The sequence below is a fragment of the Ahaetulla prasina genome, chromosome 1, assembly GCF_028640845.1.
Source record: "Ahaetulla prasina isolate Xishuangbanna chromosome 1, ASM2864084v1, whole genome shotgun sequence".
Classification (NCBI taxonomy): Eukaryota; Metazoa; Chordata; class Lepidosauria; order Squamata; family Colubridae; genus Ahaetulla; species Ahaetulla prasina.
The window spans coordinates 212349442-212364295 of NC_080539.1; the positions used below are offsets into that span (position 1 = coordinate 212349442).

The 14854-nt window shown below is 36.9% G+C and overlaps 1 protein-coding gene and 1 long non-coding RNA gene across 6 annotated transcripts in view; one reads left to right on the forward strand and one right to left on the reverse strand.

Moving 5' to 3' along the window:
- Window positions 1-2560, reverse strand: part of LOC131201551 (uncharacterized) — a 58334-nt gene extending 55774 nt beyond the window's left edge. Inside the window, exon 1 of the long non-coding RNA XR_009155922.1 lies at window positions 2422-2560. This is a non-coding gene — a long non-coding RNA (uncharacterized LOC131201551). The remainder of the gene's footprint in view (window positions 1-2421) is intronic.
- Window positions 2561-2751: 191 nt separating this feature from the next.
- SESTD1 (SEC14 and spectrin domain containing 1) overlaps window positions 2752-14854 on the forward strand; it is a 53456-nt gene continuing 41353 nt past the window's right edge. Inside the window, exons 1-3 of one of the 5 annotated variants that reach the window (XM_058189528.1) lie at window positions 2752-3126; window positions 7423-7500; window positions 8174-8278. The gene's annotated coding sequence lies outside the window, so the exon portion shown is untranslated. The other 4 variants (XM_058189500.1, XM_058189507.1, XM_058189517.1 and 1 more) reach the window with 4 other exon arrangements.

Here is a 14854-nt window from a genome sequence, read left to right on the forward strand (position 1 = left end):
AGATGATTTACCCATTATTCTCATAAGCCTCATTCTCATTACTGTCCTGAATGTATGTGGTTTTCTGAAGACATCAGCAATATAAAGAGCTTGCACTGCTGGTTGCTACAGAAAGAGAAAAAATAGTATCCCACAGATTTTTCTGAACTCTAAGTCTGACAATTGGCTAGACAAGTCAGGGCTACTGGGGTTTTTAATTCATAACATCTGGAAAACATCAGGCAGCTTTCGTTTTATATTACAATAGTGCCTCTGAGGTAGGGATGAACAATTGTCAATTTGGTTTTTACCATATTTCTCACTTTATCATTCTGTTCAGTTCTGTTGCCGCACAGGTTTACATCTTGTGACACCTCGTCCTCAGATATTTGTGCTTTTTATACACACACTTCCTAATCTTCCAAGAGTTTGCTATGCATGCAATTACTGCTAGATACGTTTCCATTAGAATAGAATAGAATAGAATAGAATAGAATAGAATAGAATAGAATAGAATAGAATAGAATAGAATAGAATTTTATTGGCCAAGTGTGATTGGACACAATCATGTTTTTGGCAGGATCCAAGAATTTTACCTTGCTCTGAAATTATTATGGACAGCTGGACATTTTTCTGCTGAAGTATTTGGAAGAAAACGTTTCTTCCTAACTGCCTCTGAGGGTTCTTCACCCAGTATAAAGAAACACTGAAAGAGGAAAAGCAAAGTACCCTTTGCCCAGGCTACACCTCAACAGAATTACATTAATACAGTTCTAGCTGGAGCAGCCTTAGGATAAGAAATCTAACCATTTAAATAAATAACAGCTGCAATCATGAATAATATTCCAATATGTAAAAACATAACCAGGAGCCTTTTCCACTAGGGTTGCCACAGAGCTATTGTTGTCAAAGGGGGGAGGGATCAAAAACAGTTAAGAGAAGTTCCTTATCTGCCTTTCTCATCACACACTTCTAGGATCTTCCAAGGTGACTTATGAGATAAAGGCATCCTTTAAACACCTCGATTCCAAATGGTTTTGACTTTTAAAAACGATCTCCAGTATACTGAACAGTTCATTATCTGTATTTTTCTCCACGAAGCTGAGATTAGGCCAACATTATTCTTAAACTCCTATCCACTGTCTCTCATGCATGTATCTTAAATGAAATTGAGTTTACCCAATCTTTGTAAGGATACCTTTTCTCCTCAGAATAGTGGTATATGCAACTTCTTCAACTCCATATTATCCTGTGACAAATGAAGTAAACATTGGAGCCTAAATCAGTTAACTTGAAATACATGCTTTCTATTTAGCTTCAAGTCATTTTTGAATGGGTATTTCAGTAATAATCTCTTTAGAGATTACTTTATTTAGCATAAAGGTAAATTTCAAAGAACACTTTCTTTGTATAATGTCTCTTCATTACAAAAACCAAACAGCCCTCAATCTGGAAAAGATTACATAGCTTCTTTGTCCATATTTGTGCATTTTACCAAGGTGACTTGATATATAGCATCCTTAACGTAATTAATTTCATCAAATTATTTTTTTCTGCTGTAAATTAATTTTTTCTCCAATAAATGAGAACAATCTTCTATTACAAGAAGCTGAAAAAAGGAAACACTGTGGTATAGTTTCTGGCAGTGAAGCTTGTCATCGATTGGCTAAATTGTTGTGTTTTCAAACATTTTAGCTGCTCAAGCAAGAAAACTGCCAGAACCTTTGCAGCCCCAATGCTGTGGAAAGTGGAGCAGGGCACAATTGTCCCTTGCCCCACTCAGTGAATAAAATGCATATTCTCTAAGGACACCAGCGAAATCCAAACATGAAAATATAGGGATTAGTATCAGCAGCTAATCTTGTTCTATAAATGTCGATCTGGCAACAGGGCAACATAAAATGCAGTGATTTTTATTGTAACGTTCCTCCGCCACCTTTTTTTTTCCCCCTTCTGATTTAGGAATCGGAAAGAAAAAAGACAATTCCGAAATCCGTGTTGATGCAGGGTCTTCATTAGCCCGAGAGAAGGTCATAAGCAGCAGGCAGAATTCTTGATCAGGCAGGGAAGAAAAGAAAGAGGGAAAAGAGAATAGGGAAAAAAAAGTCAGCAATCCTACGTTTCACAAGGGAGACGTGCTTTGGAAAAAGCCTAATTCGTAAGAATCCACCTTTCCTTATTTCCCAACCCACTTCAGACCAGGATGCTACAGTAGATGGAGGGGGAAAAAAAGGGGGGGGGGCGACGACACGGGAAGAGACCGCGGTGGGCGATCCAGCCTTAGATGGAGTTGGTAAAGGGGGGAAGGGAGACAATGAAAGGAGAGGGGAGGGGGGGGAGGACAGCATCTGAACCGCGATAGCAGAGAACTGGCGCGCTTATGTCAAATGAGAAGTGCGCGGTAAAAAGATTTCGGGGCGCCCAAATCGTTTTAAAACGCACGTTCTTGAGCTCGGCCTCTGTCGTCTTGGGAGCCTCGGGGGCTAATTCGCTTAATCTCGCTGCCGCGGCGAAGCTAAAAGTCAAGGAAAAAGCACTTCGCCCCTTTCGCCCGAACCAGAGCCAGGGCAAACCCAGCGACCGTTGCACACGTGCGCGATCCTATTTCCCCCCCCCCCCTGCCCAGGGGACGGGGCCTGAGGAAGAGGAAGAGCCGCGCAAGGCGGGTGGCTCGGCTGGTGCATTGTTCCAACTTCAGGGTGGGGCTTGTCATTGCAGGCTCCGGGCTGACCCTGCCTGAGAGCAGCTGCAGCTGCAAGCCGAGGGAGAGAGAGAGAGAGAGGGAATGTGCACGTTGCGCGTGTTAGTGTCAGGGAGGGATGCATGTCGTCGCCTTCTGTGACCCAGGGTGGGCTTCCTTCCGCAAAAGCGCCGCGCTCTCCAGAGAGGCTAGGAGCGGGTCCGGCGGCTAAGCAACGCGGCCTTCGGCGGGAGTGACAGCCGCGGTGACCGGCCCTCGCTTTTGTCTGCTGGGTAGCGAAGGCGGCAGCGGCGGCGGAGGAGGAAGAAACCCGGCGACGCTCCTCGCCGCGCGCTCCCTCGCTCGCGGCCGGGCTTTGGTCCCGCCTTTCCCGCTCCAGCAAAACTGCGCCGCGGGCCGCCCCCCTCGCTGGGCTGGCAAGCGCAAAACGGCGGCGCTCGGCCCAGGTGAGTTGTGCTTTGCTCGGCCAGGCGCTTCCCGGGAACTGCAGCAGGCGAGAGAGAAAGAGAGAGGCAAGAGCAGAGCAGGCCCGGCCTTGCGGCCTGAGCAGGCTTTTGTTTCCCGCCGCTTGAGTGGCTTCGCTGCGGCTGGCTGCTGCTGCTCCCTCCTGACGCTGCGGAGGTAAAACCGTGCTGGGTGGGAGTCTCCTGGGAATGAGGGGAACAGGCTGCCGCCGCACCGTTACCTAAATCAGTGTGTGTGTGTGACAGAGAGAGAGATTGTGTGTGAGAGAGAGAGAGACAATTCATAAAAAAAAAAATCCCTCCCCCTTCCAGCCATTCTTCCCCTTTCCTACAACCTGGCATTTCTGCCATGCATGGTTTTGTGTGTGTGTGTGTGTTTTTTTTTAATTGTGGCGGAGGCTCTTTTCTTCAACGTGGCTTCAACGTCTTTTTTTTTTTTAGGGGGTGGGGGAAAGGGCTCTGCCTTAAGCAAGAATTGCATTAAAGACCAGAGCAACAGGTATTTCCTTATTTGCCTATTGGGTGGGTTTTATACAGCTTTATAACGTGGAGTAACGTACACGCACACAGCCGCTGGGCAGGGAAGAGTCAGTGCTGCCGCTTTCTTCTGATCCTTCTCCTTTTCCCTTTGTGTTGTTGACATGTTGCAACCTCAGCCCTGAGCAAAGAGAGTGAGTGGTTGAAGGCACCAACCTCTCTCTCTTTCTCTCTCTCTGGACATCTTTCTATTCCAAAGCAGCAATATTTCCCTAGTTTTGACCACTCCACAGTGAGATTTCCTAGACTTTAAGCATTTTTTTTTAAAAAAAAGCCCGAAACAAAAGGGCTTATGATTCTGAAAAGGAAGAAAACTATTGATTTTTTTTTCTCTGAGTGATAAAAAAAAACATGCATCTTTGAGATGGCTGCACAGGGCTTTAACGTGAACACTTCACCCTTTTATTTATTTATTTATTTTTATTTATTTATTTTGTCAAACATAACAGTATTGTTTGACGAAATAAATAAACTTTTTATTTATGATCTAAAAACTGACTTTTTAGTGTTACTGACTGTAGTAAAATTTGTCATCTTGCCATTTCAAATGTATGGGGTAGCTAAGGTATGGCCAAAGTGATGGGTTCCACAGTCTTGGGTTGGTCCATTGTTTGATAACAGTGTTGCCTCTACCTACAGAAAGGTGGCCAGCTGACAGAATCTGCATAATCTAAAGGTTTTCTTAAAAGCATTTCCAAACCATTGTTTGGGAAATAGAAAAGAGGAGGAGTTACTAAAAAAAAAGTCTGGAACCTTTCCATAGCAAATAGCAAAAATCAGGGAATGTATTTTTTGTGTCTTTACTGCAAAGCACTGTAATTGATTGCAGTTATTTGCACATGAAGAAATTGTGACAGTATAGATACTCTTTTGTGAAAGTACCATTGTAGATTCTCTCCTACCAGTGCTACATGGAAATAGAGAAAATGGAGATAGAGAACAATTCCTAGGGATACTTGCCATGTTCTTTCATCACCATGGTGATGTTTTTATATTTTTGAGCTAAATGTATTTTTGCAGTTTAAATTGGGCATAATCTTTTTTCATTGATCCACTGTCAGAGGAAGAGGGATTACAATTTAAAAAGGATTATTTCAGTGGCATCATTTTTTTTATTAAATTGAATTTTCTTTCCATTCTCCACACCCATCTTCCTGTATCAAATAATATCTGTGGATTCTTTGGTATTAAGTGTATATGTTTGAAACAATGCAGGAAATCTTGAAAACTTATGAATTTCTTGCCCTTCTGTGGCATTAGGCCTTGGTATCTGATTTGTACGATAACCCTTGGTTACCATCTGATGAACATTTTCTATAGAATGTGACCTTCTGATGTGTAGAAGCAGTGCTTCATGGAGAAAATTGCTTAAAAAATATTTCTGTCAAAAAGCAGAATAACATCAAAGTCTGTTACTCTAATGAAGATCATTCCTCTTTAATTTTACAGACTGAGGGTAGAAAGACTTTTCTCAAGTAATAAAAATCAAATATCTCTGTTGTTTCTTTACCACTTTATAGAAAGGGGAGGAGAATGAACAAGGACACATTTGCAACTGGCAGAAGAATGTAGTAGTATTTGCCCAAGTATAGAAATAGGAGAATTTGGAATTTTGTTACAGGACAGTTTTTTAAAAAAAAACAGTATTCTGGGCAAGTTATAGAATTATTCAACAACTTGCATTTCTCCAATTTTTCTAGAATCTTAGCAGCACTTTTATTTTTTACACTGATGGAACTTAGCTTCAGTAGACTGTCCTGGCATACCCTCAAAGATTAAGGGTGGAATAAAGAATGAAGTATATCAAATTTAGTTTTGAGGGATCTTTAAAAAAAATAAATTACTATAACCTGCATTTTAGTGCACAATTTAGGCCTTGGGTACGGAATAGAACATTTAGAAAAAGTAGAAAGATCTATAGGTTGATGACACTTGCTCCATTGCTAGTTGATTTGTCCTTGACTTCTAACTTCTGTATTTGGCATTGTTTACTTCTATGAAAATACTATAATGAGATAATTAATTTTAAATGAAATATTTATATTCATACTTTCTGTACCTAAAGAATAAGAGTCTGAATTGGCTGATGCTATGGTATATACATTTTTATCAAATCAGTCTTGGGCTACAGGGGGAGTCATGGGAATTTGGTGTGTTTAAGAGACAGACTCTACCATTGTGTTTAATATCTGTTGAGGTCCTCAGTTCAACAGCGTTTGGAGTTGATCCTTTATCAAAAAAGAAGTTTCCTGCATAATGAAGTCTTCCTGGCACAGTGTAATATATTTCAAAAGCCACCACTGGTGTTAATGCTCCCCTTTCCTTCCTTTAGAAGTTTATAGTCTGAAAACAATTCAGTTACATGCTGAGTCCCATAGGACTGGCTACTGTATATTGTTCCTGATTAAAATATCCATGTTCTATTTTGAGATTGTTCTATTTGCAACAGTGCAACTGATGCAGACTTAGCTATTAACCAGTACAAATGCTACTTCTGTGTAAATCTTCTGAGTTTTATTTGGAATTATGAGCTGTTGTGGCGCAGTGGTTAGAATGCAGTATTGCAGCCTAATTCTGCTGACTGCCAGCAGTTCGATTTTGGCCTGCTCAAGGTTGACTCGGTCTTCCATCCTTCTGAGGACATAAAATAAGGACCCAAATTGTTAGGTACAATATGCTGACTCTCTATACCGATTAGAGAGGGCTGTAAAGCACTATGAAGCAGTATATAACTCTAAGTGCTATTGCTAATATGTCTAATTGCCTGGAAAAAAATGCATAATGAGTTTCAATCAGGAGAGGACCATTTCTAGTTGGAGAAAATGGTGGGATTCAACTATACCAGTTGACACTGACCCAAATGAGTGGGGTATTTTTAAATTAAACTTCACTATAATAGCAACCATTTGTTACAAATGCCTTAGTATGTTTTCAGATTTCTTTTTGTACACTAGCTCCAAAAGATAGCGAAATCCGGCTTTAAATATCCACTTTTAAGACCATTTTTCATTGTCTTATGACTTAGGGTAAATGAGCAACATATTGAATAAATATAGTCTTAAAAGAAATTGACAGATTTCTCTACTGATTTTAATTCCTCTTCTTCTAATTCAAAGTTTTGTACCTCCAGCAGAATAAATTTAGTTTGTTATATCTGGTTCTCTTTGCTTTTCCACTACTAAATGTAATGGTATACAGGTAATCTTTAACTTAGAACCACAATGAAGCAAATTCATTGTGGTTATAAGTTGAGGCACCACGTGACTGGATGTGATTTTACAAACATTTTTTTAATGGTAATCATAAACTGAGTCACTGCACTGTAAGTGAATCACTTGGTCATTGAGCAAATGCTCAATGCATATCCAGTGGGCTTTTTCTGCTGGAAAACAGCAAAACAAATGGTGGTTATTTGACTGGTTTATATACAACTAGTTGTAAATGCAAGCTGGTTGCCAAGTGCCTGTAATATAGTAATGTGACTGGAGTTGGTAGGGTAGCTGTAACTTTGCGAATGGGTTGTAAGTAGTTTTTTTGAAGTCTGTACAGTTATTAAGCAATCAGTCACAAATCAAGGGCTACATGTACTAATATACCAGTCATTGTATCGTGGAAAATCTTCCTATTTTGATTATGGTATTTTATTTTGAATTGTATGGTCTGAAAGTAGTAAATGTCTTTCTAAAGAATCTGTGATAAACTGTCAATAGAAAATTTCAAGTTCTAAATTTATATTCACAGGACTTGAAAAGTTGAGCCAGACCTCAAGCCTGTTTTGTTACCGGATTCCTGATGTCTCTGGAAATTGCCACAAACACAGTAAGTAAGGCTCATTCAGTTTCTAAATATTTAGCAGGCATAGATATATAATTTATTTTTGCCAGTTGTCAAAATATTTTATTTTTATATAGACAAGTCTGTTGGCATAAATATTACTTATAGACCATATAAGTATGTTTACAGAGGTCAGTTCCTCTACGTTCACTATAATCCTTGAAAACTGAATCTGATATTGTGCTTTTATAACTAATAATGTAAACAATATAATAAATACAATAGCTCTAGTATTGTATGTATCATGCAGTGGAGCAAGTACAGTGAAGGCAGGAGTGTGTTCGCATTGGGCCTGCAGGAACAGAGCCATTAGCCAGATCTTTAGTGTTTTTAAAGACTTAGGGCTATGGTCTGCCTAAAATAAGCTGAGAAGTTAGTTCCTGAGTGTAGATTTTAGAATCATATAAATTGTGTTTGTGTTATTTTGTGTTATTTTCAGTTTACTTGGAAAACCGATCAATATGAAAAATATTCTTCAGACAAGAAACTAGTAAAATCAAATGAATGAAACCCAATTAAATGATTTAATAATATCAGGCTTTGAAAAATTGGACTGAAGATTTTTTGAAATCTTATGAAGATAGTATTGAGATTTTGTTGTTGTTGTTGAAGTCCTATAGGCATAAAATAAATATGGGATATTGTCTTCTGCTTGTAGGTGAGAAGATGAGCAGCTACGATTCAGAAAAACTGAAGTTTGAAAAATTTTCTGACAAAACTAGAGAGAGAGAAATTGCATTGATTAAGATAAAAAGACATGAAGGTATGCTCAGAATAATTAGGTGAGGAGAGATGATACCTGAATTTGAAAATCTTTTGGATATGGGTATAGTGATACTATATAAAACTTGTTACTGGCAGTGAAATCTGACAAAGTGGTTTCTGGTCAAGTTATGACTAACTATTTTGTTTGCTCAAAAATGAGGTAATATAATTTCACGGTTACTTTAAAATGTGGCTGCCACTACTGTGATAATTTCATATTTTTATATTGAGATTGTTTCATATTCTTTTCCTAGTATAATATCTTGGATTGTATTATTGTATCATTTTCTGGAGATTAATGGATAATGAACATTTAAAATTTAAATTGACAATTCTATTATATAAAGAAGTATTATAGGAAATAGGCATTTCTATTTAAATAAATCAATGAATTTTCTCAGGCTCTTTTGTTTGCTTACCGTATCTCCTTTTCCTTCACTGTATCACTTAAATGTGATTAAATATGATACAGTCACTTAATATGAGCCAGCAGTGTGTGGCAGCCAAAAAAGCTAATGCAATCCTTGGTTATATAAACAGAGGCATAGAATCAAAATCACATGAAGTATTAGTACCACTTTATAAAAACCCCTTGTAAGACCACACCTGGAATACTGCATCCTGTTTTGGTCACCACATTATAAAAAATGTTGAGACTTTGGAAAAAGTGCAGATAAGACCAACTAGGATAATTAAAGGCCTGGAAACTAAATCATATAAAGAATGGTTGCAGGATTTGGGTTTGGCTAGTCTAGAGAAAAGAAGGACTAGGGGTGACATGATAGCAGTATTTCAGAATTTGAAGGGCTTTCACAAAGAGAGGGTCAACTTACTTTCCAAAGCACCAGAAATCAAAACAAGAAGCAATGGATGGAAAATAATTAAGGAGAAAAGCAGCCTGGAATTAAGGTGAAACTTCCTAACATTGAGGACAATTAACCAATGGAATGCAATGCCTTCAGAAGTTGTAGGTGCTTTATCACTGGAGGTTTTTAAGAAGAGACTGGACACTTGTCTGAAATTGTATAGGGTCTCCTGCTTGAGCAGAGGGTTGGATTAGATCCAACCTCCAAGATCCCTTCTAGTTCTATTCTGATCGTTTGATTGATTGTATTTTTCTTCTCTGACCCCTCCCTACCTAGCATTTCTCTTAGATTTGTAATTCTATACTATAACTGCATTGGGTACCCAAAAAGGTGGCAACATTGAAAGCAGGACCTCCAGCCAAAGCTTCTAGCCATTGGAAGACTCTGCAGCCAGTGCTCTGGGCCTGCTTCTCTTACTCCATTTCTGGCTGAACCAGAAACTCTGCCCATGACCGCCTCTGCTGAAGAGAAACCTAGATATTTATCTTTAAATCCTCTTAAATGGTGATTCACACATAGATGTAACTAACTTTGTTTTATTTATCTACGACATCTGTATGCTGCTAAATCTTTACCACAAGCTTACAAAATAAAAACATTCAGAATATAATAAAATAATAATAAATAATACAGTAATAGTGATAATACCTCATCACAGAAAGTAGTAATCACCACAATCATTCCACAAAGGTTGCTGGAACATCCTGATCTTTAAAAGCTTACCTGAAGCCATCAGTGAGGAGTCTAGGCTGATCTCTACTGGGAGTCGGTCCCATAATGTAGGTGCCATGATGTAAAAAAAGTTCTCTGTGACCAGCCCTGCTGCCTCATATCGTCTTTTTGAAACATCTGGATCCCAAGCTATGTAGGACTTCATTCCTCAAAACTAATAGTTTGAATTGCACCCAGAAACCTACTGGCAACAATGCAAAGATCGATGTTGAACCAGCTGTTTTTTCCAAGTGGTTTTCAAAGGAAGCTGTCTGAGTGGTGATGAAAGTATGGTTTACTGTGTCAAGATCGTCTTACTCCAGAAAGGACCACTACTTGTGTCCTAGAAAAGTTAGACAAAGCCTGTTCTGCTCATGGTCTCTACCTGCCCATCTAGCTGGATTTCTTTGCTTCTCTCAGAAGACAACACAAACTGGTAGAAAACTGCAATGAACAAACCATCTTGCTTGGTTTGCATCAGTTTTAGCCTGGTTAACCAGACTTCCACAACCTTGGGACCAGAACAGGCACGGAGCTTGAAATAATTGAAATTGCTATAAAGCCTGGGGGATTTATCAACTTGACAGCCAGATTAAGCAGTGTGAAGAGCGATCAAATTGGGCTGCAGGGTGACTGGTACACCAGAAGAATACTCAGCTCATCTTGACAGCCCTATTCAGCATGCAGGCCACTTACATCTTGTCACGCAAACAGTACCCTGGTTATACAGGTAATCCTTACATAACAACTGATCTGTTTAGCAGATATTCAAAGTTACAGCAGCATTGAAAAAGTAACTTTGCAACTGGTTGTTACATTTTTAGCCATCACAACATACCTACAATCACGTGATTTGGATTTGTGTGCTTTACATCAAGCAGGAACTTACGACTTAAAGCATCTCCCAGCCACATAGTCTTCCTTTGAATGTTTCACAGCCAGATTCTAGTAAGCAAAGTCAGTGGAGAAGCTGGCAGTAAAATCATATCACAGTCATGTGATGGCTTGCTTTATGACTGTGCGTGACTTAATTCACACTGCAGCAGAAGTGAGGTAAATAAGTCCATTCCAGTCATGTGATATCTTGCCTAACAACTGTGTTGCTTCTTGATGAAATTGAACAAGGGTTACCTATATATAATCTGTCTCATAAGATCAATGCTATTCATTCCTCTGGCCAGTCTTGTGCTAAAGAGTAAGCCATGATTTGCATTCTCTACTGATTGGATTTAGTGGTTGAATCCAGTGAACCAGAATACGCTTTAGTATGATGTATGAATACTGTCCTTATGCAAGCCTAAATCAATTCATCGACTTGTAGTAAGATTAAGATATTGCTCTTCATTCCTTGGAAAGAAGTTAATAATAGGTTGTAGATAAAGAGTATCCTACAGTTGGAAAATAACTTGAAAATCCATGTTCATGAATTAGTGGTGAACAGAAATGCCAAACAACTGGTTTGTGCCAGGAGCTATCTCATATAATTCAGTTATATGTAGTGTACTTAAACTTATAAAACTAAGTATATTTAGTACATTTGCTTCAAAGAGGTTTCTGACATGATTGTTCTTCCACCCACTTAAATTATAGTTTTAACTAATAATTTCATGAATAATATAAAACTTTGAGAATTTTTGAGCCACTGTGCTCTTCTCACTTACTCCAGAATGTTCTTTTATAAGTGTTTATATGAATAAGTGTACAAAGAAACGGCTTATAGCAAAAAGGTCTGAGGGAAGATGTGGGTGGAAATAATACACCTGGCTGGAAGCCAGAAAGATAGGTTGCAACATTGACCTTTTTTTAATGCTATGTCTTTGTCCTTAAAATTGTACAACTGAGTTATAATTTGAATCAATCCTTTAAGTAGATTGATACACATAACTTTCATGAGAGAATTATTACACTGAAATTATGGTTGTTGGAAATTATATGTGTCACAACAGACTGCCTGCTGAAATGCCCTTGTCCCAAATTATCATTTTATATGACTTTGGTGGCACTCCTTTACTGTCCTGTTTCCTTTTCTTTTGCCCTTGGGTAAACTTTTTTTATGATGAATATATTTATCTTGCTACAGGACAACAAATTAAACTGTTCAGTATAAAGTTAAATCAATTTGCATTTCAAGATTTTTTTTGTCAGGACTTTATCTTGAAAATGGTGCAGTGATGTTTAGTTTGGGTTTTCATATTTCTGGAGTAAAAAGCATTAGGAAGGAGTCTTAGATAATTCTTCTTTATTTCTTGTCTATGTTTGGCAACATTTACTTCAACACAAATATCTGTGGTTTTTAAAAGCATAGGGCTTAAAATTATCATTATGTGAATCAAATTTTAGGAAAATAGTGCTTCTTTTATTGATACACTTCATTAAGAATGCCAGATGAGAAACATAAATGATAAAAGTATAAATTTATTTTCATAGATGATAAATTAATAAATTTTAAAATCAGCAAATGAAGTGAATGCAGTATAACTATATCCAGTCTTTAAATATTTTTTTAAAACAATGAACTTCTTTGGAAATACATATACATATACATACATACATACATATCTCAACACATTTACATTACATTTGTCCCAACCTATGAAAGTATCGTTGAATTCAAAGGTATTTGCTTCTCAGGAGTCACACATATAATTGTTGTTTTTGCAATACTCATTTCCATCTAAATAATTATTTCAAATATAATGGAAAAAGTTTTTAAAAAATAGTTCTGGGGTGTAACATCTGATATTTATAAGCATAATCTATTAATGATATAGTTCTGCAATTTTGCTAATTAAGTCGTACAATAATGATAACTTGCCAGTTTCACCTGGAAAAAGAGCATGGCCTGTTTTCTTAGGAAAAGAAAAGTCTAATTAATTCATTTTTAAAATAGATTTAGGCATACTTTCTCTAATATATGTAAATCTTAATGCTTTTAAGGAAAAATAGGCCTAATGCTCTATTTGAATTGAGATTCTAGTGTCCAATTATCTTAAAATAAAATAAAAATAAAAGTACATTTATTTGATCTTTTTTAAAAAGGTGGAAAAGATGTAGACTGCAGTGATCTATGTATGTTGTACCTTTAAAACTACCACATTAAAAAAGTCATTCAACATTTTTGATTCAGAACTTGGGAAGATTTTATCATATTAATGGTGAAGTTGTAACATGAATTTTGATTAGAAAAGTGTGTGTGTATAAAAACAAGTTCTGGTTTTTGTACAAATAATAAATAAGTTGCAGTTGAAAACAGTAGGTGGATTTGTAAAATTAAAATAGCCTGAGGAATCTCAGTTTTTGAATATAGGAAATGCATTTCTGAAAAGCTTCTGGCAATCAAAATAATTGAATGTATTTTCTAGAATAGTTTATATTGTAAAGATAAAATTGATGGTGATACAATAATGCATTTCCTTTACATGGGGTAGATTAAGGAAATGTGCCAGTGTTTGATAAAATTGCTTTTCTAATACAGAAAAAAAAGATAATGCTTAAACAGATGTTACTCAGCCATGCATGGTATCCAGGCGTCTTTAACTTAAATTCTTCAGTTGTTACTTTTATAATTATATGGGAGGCATTCTCTATTGAATTTCAATATTCGTTTCAAGGATATGAATAATTTTCAAGAATGTTGAAAGTTTGTTCTAGTAGTCACAGCACCTTTTAGTCTTCATATTTTATCAGTGTATTTATTCCTTATGAAAAACTTATAATTCTCTTTGGAAGGCCTTAGTACCCGTTCTGCTAAGGCCACATAATCAGACATTCAAAGAAAAATTGTAATTGTTTATGAACTGGAGGAAGAGTATTTTTTTATTCTGTGGGCAGAAATACCTGCTTTTCCTATCTTAATTCTCTAAAAGAGAAATGGATTCTAAAGTCCTAAGCAGTGAAAAATGGATGAGGAAAATATTTTAGGTGTGTTGGGGTTGAACATGTTATTTGTGCCTTATATGCTTCACTGTTCTTGTTTGAAGTTACATTTCACTGCTCTAAAATATATTTAACATAAAATACAAACATAAAATAGAATAAAACACAAACATAAAATACAATAAAAAATAAAAGCTGAGAAGTTTCCAGTTCTCTTAATTAAGATTTATTAGACTGGATCAGGATAAGTCTGAATCAAATCAGGCTGTGTATAAAAAATTTTTCTACATATCTAAAAGTTTTGAAGTTGATTGATAAGTAAAATGCAAATCAAATAAGGTGATTATTTGAATCCTGTATATGAAAAAATAACAATGTTAAGATTACAAACATTGCAGTTTTGACATTTGTTAGATGTGTACAAATTAAGTAATGGAAATGATTTTGTGGATTGATGGATCTGTCTTACGAACTAAGAAAAAATGCTTATTCTGCAGACTTCCCTTTTTCTATCTGTATCAAAACTGTAAGAACAAATAAAGTTGTATATACTTAAATATTGGTCTTTGAAAGTCTTTCTGCTTCCATGTATATCAATCAGTGAGGACTACAGGATACAATTTACATGCTAATATAAGATAAATAAATAAAAATGATAAGGAATGAGGGGTAGTCTCTGAGCTTGCGTGTTTCCTTGCAGATGTTTCATTACCCTAACAAAGTAACATCATCAATACTCCTCATTTCAACCCTAGCTATAAATACTCCCCTTTATGGTTAGGAATGTTTGTGAATCAGAAAATGAATAGGTATAGATTTTCATAATCTCAAACAGCCACATTCTGCCTCATTGATGGAACATTCCAGATAGGTCTTGATTTGGCCTGATTATAATCTGGAACATTTTGGTGGTTCTAAGTTTCAGCCATGAGAAATTACAGAGGGATCTTAGAGGATGAGTAGGCCTGGCTTGTGTATGTTGTCCCTCTCCCATCCCTATACATAAAGAGTGAATCAGTGAAGAAAAGCAGTTTGGTCTAGTGGTTAAGGAACCAGGCTAGAAATCAAGAGATTGTGACCTCTAGTCTTTAGAGACTTTAGGCATGAAAGTCTTTCAGCCC